Genomic DNA, 13,299 nt, shown 5'->3' on the forward strand with positions numbered 1-13,299 from the left:
CCTTCTTCTTTTTTGCTTCTAATTGATTACAAAGGACCTGCAAATGTTAGTATTTGTGGTTTATATCAGAAGATGATAGATTAGCAAAGGATGTTTAGATGAAAAATCAAGTAAAATGAGGTTTGAATTAATTGAAGTTGAATTAGTCAAAAGAAATGGAGACCTTATTAGGGTTGAATGAAATTAGAGAACAATGGCTGCTGCGGCGGCGGCGGCTGGAGAAGGAGGAGGAAGAGCAATAATAATAATAATTTGAGAAAGGGAATATAAAAATATGAATGGTATTTGTTCCGTGTTGTTTGTTTAGCACGAGTAGTTTTGTTGCCTCATGTTTTCCACATCTCACTGCTTTGTCTTTCCGAGTGGTTTTTACTTTTTCATTTTTCTACAGCCAAATAAAATAAGGTAAATTAGCAAAATATATAGTACTTTTTTTAAGTTTAAATTAAAATACACTTTTCTAAAAAAAAATTGTCAAAATAACTACTCGGGTATATCCCAGTGGTCACCGAATTTCTAGTGAAGCAGGAGACGTTGGTTCGAAATGGTAACGCCCAAGATCAAATTAATAATAATGGGCTCTTGACTGGAGGGGACCTCAATGTACGCAATTCACCAAGTTACACGTCTAGTCGCTCGGGAGCTCGTCACACAGGAATTTTACTCGATAGTGAGGATCCAATGTGATTGTCACTATAGAGGTTTCTTCTGCGAACAAAAAAAATTGTAAAGGGTGTTGGTTTGAACCGATGTTTGTCCGAATTCATGATATAATGCTCTTATTCTTCGATGATCGATAAAAATGCATATCGACCCCAGGCAGTAGGTGATATATGGCAAAAAGTCACATTTTTATCCCCAATATTAAGCCCTAGAACAATAAAGATTTAAACTTTGTCGGCAAAATTATCGTTTTTCGGTTGATTTTGTAGATTAAGTAATTACGAAGGCGATGCAAAAAGAATCAAGTAAAACGGAGCTAAAACGAAGATTCTAGAGCGAAAACGGTGAAAGACAAGAAATCAAGTTACGATCCAGTCAAATCAGGCTGACCAGGCCAGCAAATGGCCTGCCATACGACTTGCCAAACGGCCTGCCAAACGGTCAGAGCAAACGGGCTCGATAAACGGCTTGCCTTAGCAAACGGCCTCCAAAAACGGCCTGCCAGACGGCCTGCCAGCCGTTTGAAGGCAAAAATCAAGTCTATTTAAAGTGCTCTCTCAATCCATTCCAACACACATTCAATTTGTAATTCATTTCATATTTTCAAGCTTTTAGTTAGTCTTTAGTAGCAGTTAGCTTAGCTTTTATTTTCCGGAGGATATCCCGGCGAGTCCCTGCGATCTCGAGCAGATTTTTTCGGCCTTTTCAGGTTTTTATCCGAAACGCTTGTCTTTTGTATTAAACATGTGTTCTTACTTTTTATGTTTAATAATGCGTTCCAATATTGTAACATCCCAGGTAAACGTTCCCCGTAGCATGATATTGTCCGCTTTGCCCGTAGGCGCACGGATTTTTCTTGGCAACCACACACGACGAGCACTTTCTCAGAAAGTCACCCATCCTGGTAGTGCTCTCGCCTGAGCACGCTTAACTGCATAGTTCTCATGAGATCTGCTGTGCTTGTGGTCCCAAAACGCGTCATGCTAGGAAATGTCTCCACACCCTTATAAGGCATGCTTCGTTCCCCTCTACAACCGATGTGGGACGGATGTAACACGGATGTTACAATCCTCCCCCTAATTATTCCACGCGCCCGCATACCTTTTCCAGGTAGGCTTAGGAAGGAAAAACAAGAAGCACAATTCGTTAAGAATTGGGATATTATCAAGAATTTGCATTTGAATGTACGACTAGTAGATGCTTTAGTAGAAATGCCAAACTGCGCTAAATTTTTTAAATAACTGCTTTCAAACAAAGAAAGATTAAGAGAGATAGTTAGCTTGCCCTTAAGTGAAGAATGCTCGTTAGTATTACAACATGGAATTCCCCCTAAGTTAGGAGATACAGGAAGATTTACGGTACCTTGTGATAGTGCTCCAAATGAACATATATTTAGGCTCAATATCCTTCCAATATGTAAAGCTTTTAGTTGTAATTGTTCTATTTTCAAGTAATAATCGTTTAAATAAATAAGTGCGAAGACAAAAGAAGAAAACGACGATTTGAAGACGCAAATGACCAAAAAGCTCAAATGTACAAGATATAATTCAAGTAGTTTAATTTATTGATGAGAAACGTCTAAAAAATTACCATAGTACAAGCCGCGAAACGCAAAGTACAAGATATCTACGCATACGAAAGGACATTCGAAAATCAGGAACCGAGACATAAACCGGGCGTAAACGTACGAGACAACGGAGCTAAAATTATAAGTCAACATTGCACAAGAATATAATATAATATATATATAATTATATAAAATTATATATAATAAATTAATCAGCAGCCCACGTTTTGAATCAAAAATATCTGCACCCAGCTGGCCATGCGATCGCATGGCCTGGAAGAACAAATTCCATGCGATCGCATGGCTTCAGATTCCTGGCCAAGTCTATAAATTCAGCAATTTTCGGATGAATTATGTACATCTTTTTCTTTTCCTTCCTCTGATCAATGTAATATATATTTATATTTACAATATTAAGTTTAAATTAAGTTTAGTAATAATTGGGTTATTGTAAGAAATGTTTTAAGGTTTTGTAAGTCGGAACTCTGTCCATGTAACGCTACGCGATTAATCACCACTGTAAGCTATGTTCTTCCTTTTTAAATTAATGTCTCGTAACTAAGTTATTATTATGCTTATTTGAGCCGAAGTAATCGTGATGCTAGACTAAATATTAAGACGGGGTTATTAGATTTTGTACCATAATTCGGGTTTGGACAAAAGACCGACACTTGTGAACATTGGACTATTGACTATTAATAGGTATGGGGTATTGTCTAATTGAATGACAACTCATTAGAACCTGTCGAACCTATCTTCAAATTAGTTAATCTAATAATTATTAAATTGATTACGAATGTCCTATTTAGTGACGTTTATACGACATCGTTTACAATCATTTAATTAATCAATTGGATTGGGTAATTGATTATTCAAACTGATCAAGTGGGTAAATTAATGTTCATATCTTATTAAAACAGGGGTGGATTACATACAAGGGTAATTGGTGTAATTGTTAACAAAGTATTAAAACCTTGGATTATACGCAGTCGATAACCTGGTGTAATTATTAAACAAAGTATTAAAACCTTGTTACAGTACGAATCCCTAATTAGTTGGAATATTTGACTTCGGGAATAAGGTTAATTTGACGAGCATTTTATAATTATGACCGATGGACTATTATGGACAAAAACCAGATAGGTATCAAATAAACCAGGACAAAGGACAATTAACCCGGGTAACAATTAATTAAAATCAAAACGTCAAACATCATGGTTACGGAAGTTTAAATAAGCATAATTGTTTTATTTTATATCTCATCGTACTTTTATTTACTGTCATTTATTTACTGTCATTTTAAATATTGTTATTTATTTTACGCATTTTAATTATCGTCATTTATCTTTACGTTTAAAATATTAAATCGACAAACCGGTCATTAAACGGTAAAACCCCCCCTTTTATATAATATTATTACTACTTTTATATATATATAGTTGTTAAAAATATAGTACGTATCACTAGCTCCCTGTGGAATGAACCGGACTTACTAAAAACTACACTACTCTACGATTAGGTACACTGCCTATAAGTGTTGTAGCAAGGTTTAGGTATATTCCATAAATAAATAAATAAAACTTGTGTAATTTGTATCGTATTTTGTAATAAAAATAATAGTATTTCGTACTACACCTCGCATAACATCACCTTGCTACCTGCAAGATGTCCAAATTAGCAATGCGTTAGCAGACTTAGGAGCCAGTGTAAACCTAATGCCCTATTCGTTATTCAAAAAGCTAGGATTAAATGACTTAAGGCCTACCAGAATGACTATCCAACTCGCGGACAGACCAGTTAAGATTCCTCGGGGAATAGCTGAGGATGTCCTAGTTAGAGTGGATAAGTTCGCGTTCCCCATTGATTTCGTCATTATGGATATTGAGGAAGACACGAAGGTCCCACTCATTCTTGGCAGACCATTCCTAAATACTGCCAAGGCCGTAATTGATGTTTACGAGAAATCATTGAAGTTAAGGGTTAGAGGAGAAGAAATCACATTCAATCTTGATCACCTCATGAACCATCCTAAGGAAGAAGATGTAAATCTCTCTGATTCTTTTCAAGAACTCATCAACGAATACCTGAAAGAGACCATGGCTATATGTAGTCAAGATCAAATTTCTAAGGATCTGTTCTTTACACCTCCTGAAGGAAATCTCGACAACCATTCAGCCATAAACCTTAGTCAACACATATCTTTCCTCTCTGAAAGTAACTTTCTTGGCAAGACTATTCAAATAGCACCGCTAGGACAAGGCATTCCTTTACCTCTACTAAGGAGAAGACCGATGAAGAAACAAATTTCATTCCGGTACATCAGTGAAATGTCCCGTTCTTATTGATTAAAAACGTTCCATATTAATTGATTTCGTTGCGAGGTTTTGACCTCTATATGAGACATTTTTCAAAGACTGCATTCATTTTAAAACAAACCATAACCTTTATTTCATCAATAAAGGTTTAAAAAGCTTTACGTAGATTATCAAATAATGATAATCTAAAATATCATGTTTACACACGACCATTACATAATGGTTTACAATACAAATATGTTACAACAAAATAAGTTTCTTGAATGCAGTTTTTACACAATATCATACAAGCATGGACTCCAAATCTCGTCCTTATTTAAGTATGCGACAGCGGAAGCTCTTAATAATCACCTGAGAATAAATATGCTTAAAACGTCAACAAAAATGTTGGTGAGTTATAGGTTTAACCTATATATATCAAATCATAATAATAGACCACAAGATTTCATATTTTAATACACATCCCATACATAGAGATAAAAATCATTCATATGGTGAACACCTGGTAACCGACATTAACAAGATGCATATATAAGAATATCCCCATCATTCCGGGACACCCTTCGGATATGATATAAATTTCGAAGTACTAAAGCATCCGGTACTTTGGATGGGGTTTGTTAGGCCCAATAGATCTATCTTTAGGATTCGCGTCAATTAGGGTGTCTGTTCCCTAATTCTTAGATTACCAGACTTAATAAAAAGGGGCATATTCGATTTCGATAATTCAACCATAGAATGTAGTTTCACGTACTTGTGTCTATTTTGTAAATCATTTATAAAACCTGCATGTATTCTTATCCCAAAAATATTAGATTTTAAAAGTGGGACTATAACTCACTTTCACAGATTTTTATTTCGTCGGGAAGTAAGACTTGGCCACTGGTTGATTCACGAACCTATAACAATATATACATATATATCAAAGTATGTTCAAAATATATTTACAACACTTTTAATACATTTTGATGTTTTAAGTTTATTAAGTCAGCTGTCCTCGTTAGTAACCTACAACTAGTTGTCCACAGTTAGATGTACAGAAATAAATCGATAAATATTATCTTGAATCAATCCATGACCCAGTGTATACGTATCTCAGTATTGATCACAACTCAAACTATATATATTTTGGAATCAACCTCAACCCTGTATAGCTAACTCCAACATTCACATATAGAGTGTCTATGGTTGTTCCGAAATATATATAGATGTGTCGACATGATAGGTCGAAACATTGTATACGTGTCTATAGTATCTCAAGATTACATAATATATAATACAAGTTGATTAAGTTATGGTTGGAATAGATTTGTTACCAATTTTCACGTAGCTAAAATGAGAAAAATTATCCAATCTTGTTTTACCCATAACTTCTTCATTTTAAATCCGTTTTGAGTGAATCAAATTGCTATGGTTTCATATTGAACTCTATTTTATGAATCTAAACAGAAAAAGTATAGGTTTATAGTCGGAAAAATAAGTTACAAGTCGTTTTTGTAAAGGTAGGCATTTCAGTCGAAAGAACGACGTCTAGATGACCATTTTAGAAAACATACTTCCACTTTGAGTTTAACCATAATTTTTGGATATAGTTTCATGTTCATAATAAAAATCATTTTCCCAGAATAAAAACTTTTAAATCAAAGTTTATCATAGTTTTTAATTAACTAACCCAAAACAGCCCGCGGTGTTACTACGACGGCGTAATTCCGGTTTTACGGTGTTTTTCGTGTTTTCAGGTTTTAAATCATTAAGTTAGCGTATCATATAGATATAGAACATGTGTTTAGTTGATTTTAAAAGTCAAGTTAGAAGGATTAACTTTTATTTGCGAACAAGTTTAGAATTAACTAAACTATGTTCTAGTGATTACAATTTTAAACCTTCGAATAAGATAGCTTTATATGTATGAATAGAATGATGTTATGAACATCATTACTACCTCAAGTTCCTGGGATAAACCTACTGGAAATGATAAAAATAGATCTAGCTTCAAAGGATCCTTGGATGGCTTGAAAGTTCTTGAAGCAGAATCATGACACGAAAACAATTTCAAGTAAGATTTCCACTCGAAATAAGATTGTTATAGTTATAGAAATTGAATTAAAGTTTGAATATGATTATTAAATTGTATTAGAAAGATAACCTACTGTAAATGACAAAGGTTTATTGATCTTGGATGATTACTTGGAATGGATTTAGAAAACTTGGAAGTAAACTTGCAATCTTGGAAGTATTCTTGATTTTATGAAACTAGAACTTTTAGAATTTATGAAGAACACTTAGAACTTGAAGATAGAACTTGAGAGAGATCAATTAGATGAATAAAATTAAAGAATGAAAGTGTTTGTAGGTGTTTTTGGTCGTTGGTGTATGGATTAGATATAAAGGATATGTAATTTTGTTTTCATGTAAATAAGTCATGAATGATTACTCATATTTTTGTAATTTTATGAGATATTTTATGCTAGTTGCCAAATGATGGTTCCCACATGTGTTAGGTGACTCACATGGGCTGCAAAGAGCTTATCATTGGAGTGTATATACCAATAGTACATACATCTAAAAGCTGTGTATTGTACGAGTACGAATACGGGTGCATACGAGTAGAATTGTTGATGAAACTGAACGAGGATGTAATTGTAAGCATTTTTGTTAAGTAGAAGTATTTTGATAAGTGTCTTGAAGTCTTTTAAAAGTGTATGAATACATATTAAAACACTACATGTATATACATTTTAACTGAGTCGTTAAGTCATCGTTAGTCGTTACATGTAAGTGTTGTTTTGAAACCTTTAGGTTAACGATCTTGTTAAATGTTGTTAACCCAATGTTTATAATATCAAATAAGATTTTAAATTATTATATTATCATGATATTATGATGTATGAATATCTCTTAATATGATATATATACATTAAATGTCGTTACAACGATAATCGTTACATATATGTCTCGTTTCAAAATCATTAAGTTAGTAGTCTTGTTTTTACATATGTAGTTCATTGTTAATATACTTAATGATATGTTTAATTATCATAATATCATGTTAACTATATATGTATCCATATATATGTCATCATATAGTTTTTACAAGTTTTAACGTTCGTGAATCACCGGTCAACTTGGGTGGTCAATTGTCTATATGAAACCTATTTCAATTAATCAAGTCTTAACAAGTTTGATTGCTTAACATGTTGGAAACACTTAATCATGTAAATAACAATTTCATTTAATATATATATAAACATGGAAAAGTTCGGGTCACTACAGTACCTACCCGTTAAATAAATTTCGTCCCGAAATTTTAAGCAGTTGGAGGTGTTGACGTATCTTCTGGAAATAAATGCGGGTATTTCTTCTTCATCTGATCTTCTCTTATTGGCAGGAAGTGTGCTGACTTAGTGAGACGATCAACTAGTACCCAAATAGTATCATAACCACTTGCAGTCCTTGGCAATTTAGTAATGAAATCCATGGTAATGTTTTCCCATTTCCATTTCGGGATTTCAGGTTGTTGTAGTAGACCTGATGGTTTCTGATGTTCAGCTTTGACCTTAGAACACGTCAAACATTCTCCTACATATTTAGCAATATCGGCTTTCATACCTGGCCACCAAAAATGTTTCTTAAGATCCTTGTACATCTTCCCCGTTCCAGGATGTATTGAGTATCTGGTTTTATGAGCTTCTCTAAGTACCATTTCTCTCATATATCCAAATTTTGGTACCCAAATTCTTTCAGCCCTATACCGGGTTCCGTCTTCCCGAATATTAAGATGCTTCTCCGATCCTTTGGGTATTTCATCCTTTAAATTTCCCTCTTTTAAAACTCCTTGTTGCGCCTCCTTTATTTGAGTAGTAAGGTTAGTGTGAATCATTATATTCATAGATTTTACTCGAATGGGTTCTCTGTCCTTTCTGCTCAAGGCGTCGGCTACCACATTTGCCTTCCCCGGGTGGTAACGAATCTCAAAGTCGTAATCATTCAACAATTCACTCCACCTACGCTGCCTCATATTCAGTTATTTCTGATTAAATATGTGTTGAAGACTTTTGTGGTCAGTATATATAATAATTTTGACCCCATATAAGTAGTGCCTCCAAGTCTTTAATGCAAAAACAACCGCGCCTAATTCCAAATCATGCGTCGTATAATTTTGCTCATGAATATTCAATTGTCTAGACGGATAAGCAATCACCTTCGTCCGTTGCATTAATACACAACCGAGACCTTGCTTTGAGGTGTCACAATATATCACAAAATCATAATTCCCTTCAGGTAATGACAATATAGGTGTCGTAGTTAACTTTTTCTTCAATAACTGAAACGCTTTCTCTTGTTCATCCTTCCATTCAAATTTCTTCCCTTTATGCGTTAATGCTGTAGTGACCCGAACTTTTCCATGTTTATATATATTAATTGAGATTGATATTTACATGATTAAATGTTTCCAACATGTTAAGCAATCAAACTTGTTAAGACTTGATTAATTGAAATATGTTTCATATAGACAATTGACCACCCAAGTTGACCGGTGATTCACGAACGTTAAAACTTATAAAAACTATATGATGACATATATATGGATATATATATATATATATATATATATTTAACATGATAATATGATAAGTAAACATATCATTAAGTATATTAACAATGAACTACATATGTAAAAACAAGACTACTAACTTAATGATTTTTAAACGAGACATATATGTAACGATTATCGTTGTAAAGACATTTAATGGATATATATCATATTAAGAGATATTCATACATGATAATATCATGATAATATAATAATTTAAAATCTCATTTGATATTATAAACATTGGGTTAACAACATTTAACAAGATCGTTAACCTAAAGGTTTCAAAACAACACTTACATGTAACGACTAACGATGACTTAACGACTCAGTTAAAATGTATATACATGTAGTGTTTTAATATGTATTTATACACTTTTGAAAGACTTAAATACACTTATCAAAATACTTATACTTAACAAAAATGCTTACAATTACATCCTCGTTCAGTTTCATCAACAATTCTACTCGTATGCACCCGTATTCGTACTCGTACAATACACAGCTTTTAGATGTATGTACTATTGGTATATACACTCCAATGATCAGCTCTTAGCAGCCCATGTGAGTCACCTAACACATGTGGGAACCATCATTTGGCAACTAGCATGAAATATCTCATAAAATTACAAAAATATGAGTAATCATTCATGACTTATTTACATGAAAACAAAATTACATATCCTTTATATCTAATCCATACACCAACGACCAAAAACACCTACAAACACTTTCATTCTTCAATTTTATTCATCTAATTGATCTCTCTCAAGTTCTATCTTCAAGTTCTAAGTGTTCTTCATATATTCTACAAGTTCTAGTTACATAAAATCAAGAATACTTTCAAGTTTGCTAGCTCACTTCCAATCTTGTAAGGTGATCATCCAACCTCAAGAAATCTTTGTTTCTTACAGTAGGTTATCATTCTAATACAAGGTAATAATCATATTCAAACTTTGGTTCAATTTCTATAACTATAACAATCTTATTTCAAGTGATGATCTTACTTGAACTTGTTTTCGTGTCATGATTCTGCTTCAAGAACTTCGAGCCATCCAAGGATCCGTTGAAGCTAGATATATTTTTCTCTTTTCCAGTAGGTTTATCCAAGGAACTTAAGGTAGTAATGATGTTCATAACATCATTCGATTCATACATATAAAGCTATCTTATTCGAAGGTTTAAACTTGTAATCACTAGAACAAAGTTTAGTTAATTCTAAACTTGTTCGCAAACAAAAGTTAATCCTTCTAACTTGACTTTTAAAATCAACTAAACACATGTTCTATATCTATATGATATGCTAACTTAATGATTTAAAACCTGGAAACACGAAAAACACCGTAAAACCGGATTTACGCCGTCGTAGTAACACCGCGGGCTGTTTTGGGTTAGTTAATTAAAAACTATGATAAACTTTGATTTAAAAGTTGTTATTCTGAGAAAATGATTTTTATTATGAACATGAAACTATATCCAAAAATTATGGTTAAACTCAAAGTGGAAGTATGTTTTCTAAAATGGTCATCTAGACGTCGTTCTTTCGACTGAAATGGCTACCTTTACAAAAACGACTTGTAACTTATTTTTCCGACTATAAACCTATACTTTTTCTGTTTAGATTCATAAAATAGAGTTCAATATGAAACCATAGCAATTTGATTAACTCAAAATGGATTTAAAATGAAGAAGTTATGGGTAAAATAAGATTGGATAATTTTTCTCATTTTAGCTACGTGAAAATTGGTAACAAATCTATTCCAACCATAACTTAATTAACTTGTATTGTATATTATGTAATCTTGAGATACCATAGACACGTATACAATGTTTCGACCTATCATGTCGACACATCTATATATATTTCGGAACAACCATAGACACTCTATATGTGAATGTTGGAGTTAGCTATACAGGGTTGAGGTTGATTCCAAAATATATATAGTTTGAGTTGTGATCAATACTGAGATACGTATACACTGGGTCGTGGATTGATTCAAGATAATATTTATCGATTTATTTCTGTACATCTAACTGTGGACAACTAGTTGTAGGTTACTAACGAGGGCAGCTGACTTAATAAATTTAAAACATCAAAATATATTAAAAGTGTTGTAAATATATTTTGAACATACTTTGATATATATGTATATATTGTTATAGGTTCGTGAATCAACCAGTGGCCAAGTCTTACTTCCCGACGAAGTAAAAATCTGTGAAAGTGAGTTATAGTCCCACTTTTAAAATCTAATATTTTTGGGATGAGAATACATGCAGGTTTTATAAATGATTTACAAAATAGACACAAGTACGTGAAACTACATTCTATGGTTGAATTATCGAAATCGAATATGCCCCTTTTTATTAAGTCTGGTAATCTAAGAATTAGGGAACAGACACCCTAATTGACGCGAATCCTAAAGATAGATCTATTGGGCCTAACAAACCCCATCCAAAGTACCGGATGCTTTAGTACTTCGAAATTTATATCATATCCGAAGGGTGTCCCGGAATGATGGGGATATTCTTATATATGCATCTTGTTAATGTCGGTTACCAGGTGTTCACCATATGAATGATTTTTATCTCTATGTATGGGATGTGTATTGAAATATGAAATCTTTTGGTCTATTGTTACGATTTGATTTATATAGGTTAAACCTATAACTCACCAACATTTTTGTTGACGTTTAAAGCATGTTTATTCTCAGGTGAATATTAAGAGCTTCCGCTGTTGCATACTAAAATAAGGACAAGATTTGGAGTCCATGTTTGTATGATATTGTGTAAAAACTGCATTCAAGAAACTGATTTCGATGTAACATATTTGTATTGTAAACCATTATGTAATGGTCGTGTGTAAACAGGATATTTTAGATTATCATTATTTGATAATCTACGTAAAGCTTTTTAAACCTTTATTTATGAAATAAAGGTTATGGTTTGTTTTAAAAATGAATGCAGTCTTTGAAAAACGTCTCATATAGAGGTCAAAACCTCGCAACGAAATCAATTAATATGGAACGTTTTTAATCAATAAGAACGGGACATTTCAGTTGGTATCAGAGCGTTGGTCTTAGAGAACCAGAATTTTGCATTAGTGTGTCTTATCGAGTTTGTTAGGATGCATTAGTGAGTCTGGACTTCGACCGTGTTTACTTGAAAAATGATTGCTTAACAAATTTTGTTGGAAACTATATATTTTTAACATGTGAATATTATGTGATATATTAATCTCTTAACGCGTTTGATATTATGTGATAGATGTCTACCTCTAGAACAAGTCCCATTGACTCACCTAATAATAATGAAGAGTCAAATGTAAATTGGAATGATTCGTGGACTGATTCACAAGTTCCCGAAGAGGAACCGGAAGAAGAGTCAGAATCGGAACCGGAAGAAGAATCGGAACCGGAAGAAGAATTGGAACCGGATGAAGAAATAGAACCGGTGGGGGAAATAATAAAACGGTTAAGTAAAAGAAAATCCTCAACCAACCGACCAAAGTTAATTATGGTCAATGGTGTTTCCGCCAAGGAAGCAAAATATTGGGAGGATTACCAATTCTCCGATGAATCGGATTCCGACGAGAATTCCGATGATGTTATAGAAATTACCCCAACTAAATTTAAAAAGGCAAAAGAAAATAATAAGGAAAAGGGCATAAAAATAGAGAAATCTAATTCCAACCCCGATGAACTTTATATATATCGTCAACCCCCGAAGTCCTTAAGTTGTAACAATGACCCGGGAAACTCTAAACCACCAGGTTTTTCTAAACCAATGTGGAAAACGACGGCTCGTATTAGGGGAACATCATATATCCCTAGAAACTTAGCAAAACGAACCAAAACCGAAGAAGAAGAAGAAGCAGGCGAGTCGGAATAAGATAGTTGTATTCGTGTGGTGTAATATATGTAATATAGCGTGCTTATGCTTTATGATATATGTAAAAATTGCTTGTATTAATAAGTATTTTTTTTATGAATCTAACTCTTGTCTATTTTACAGTATAAAAACACAAAATGGATAGACAACCCAATATTTTAAGAGACCTACCCGGAGACATGATTGATGAAATCTTGTCTAGAGTCGGTCAGAATTCTTCGGCACAACTATTTAAGGCGAGATCAGTTTGTAAGACATTCGAAGAACGTTCC

This window comes from Rutidosis leptorrhynchoides, chromosome 5 (assembly GCF_046630445.1).
Source record: "Rutidosis leptorrhynchoides isolate AG116_Rl617_1_P2 chromosome 5, CSIRO_AGI_Rlap_v1, whole genome shotgun sequence".
Taxonomy (NCBI): Eukaryota; Viridiplantae; Streptophyta; class Magnoliopsida; order Asterales; family Asteraceae; genus Rutidosis; species Rutidosis leptorrhynchoides.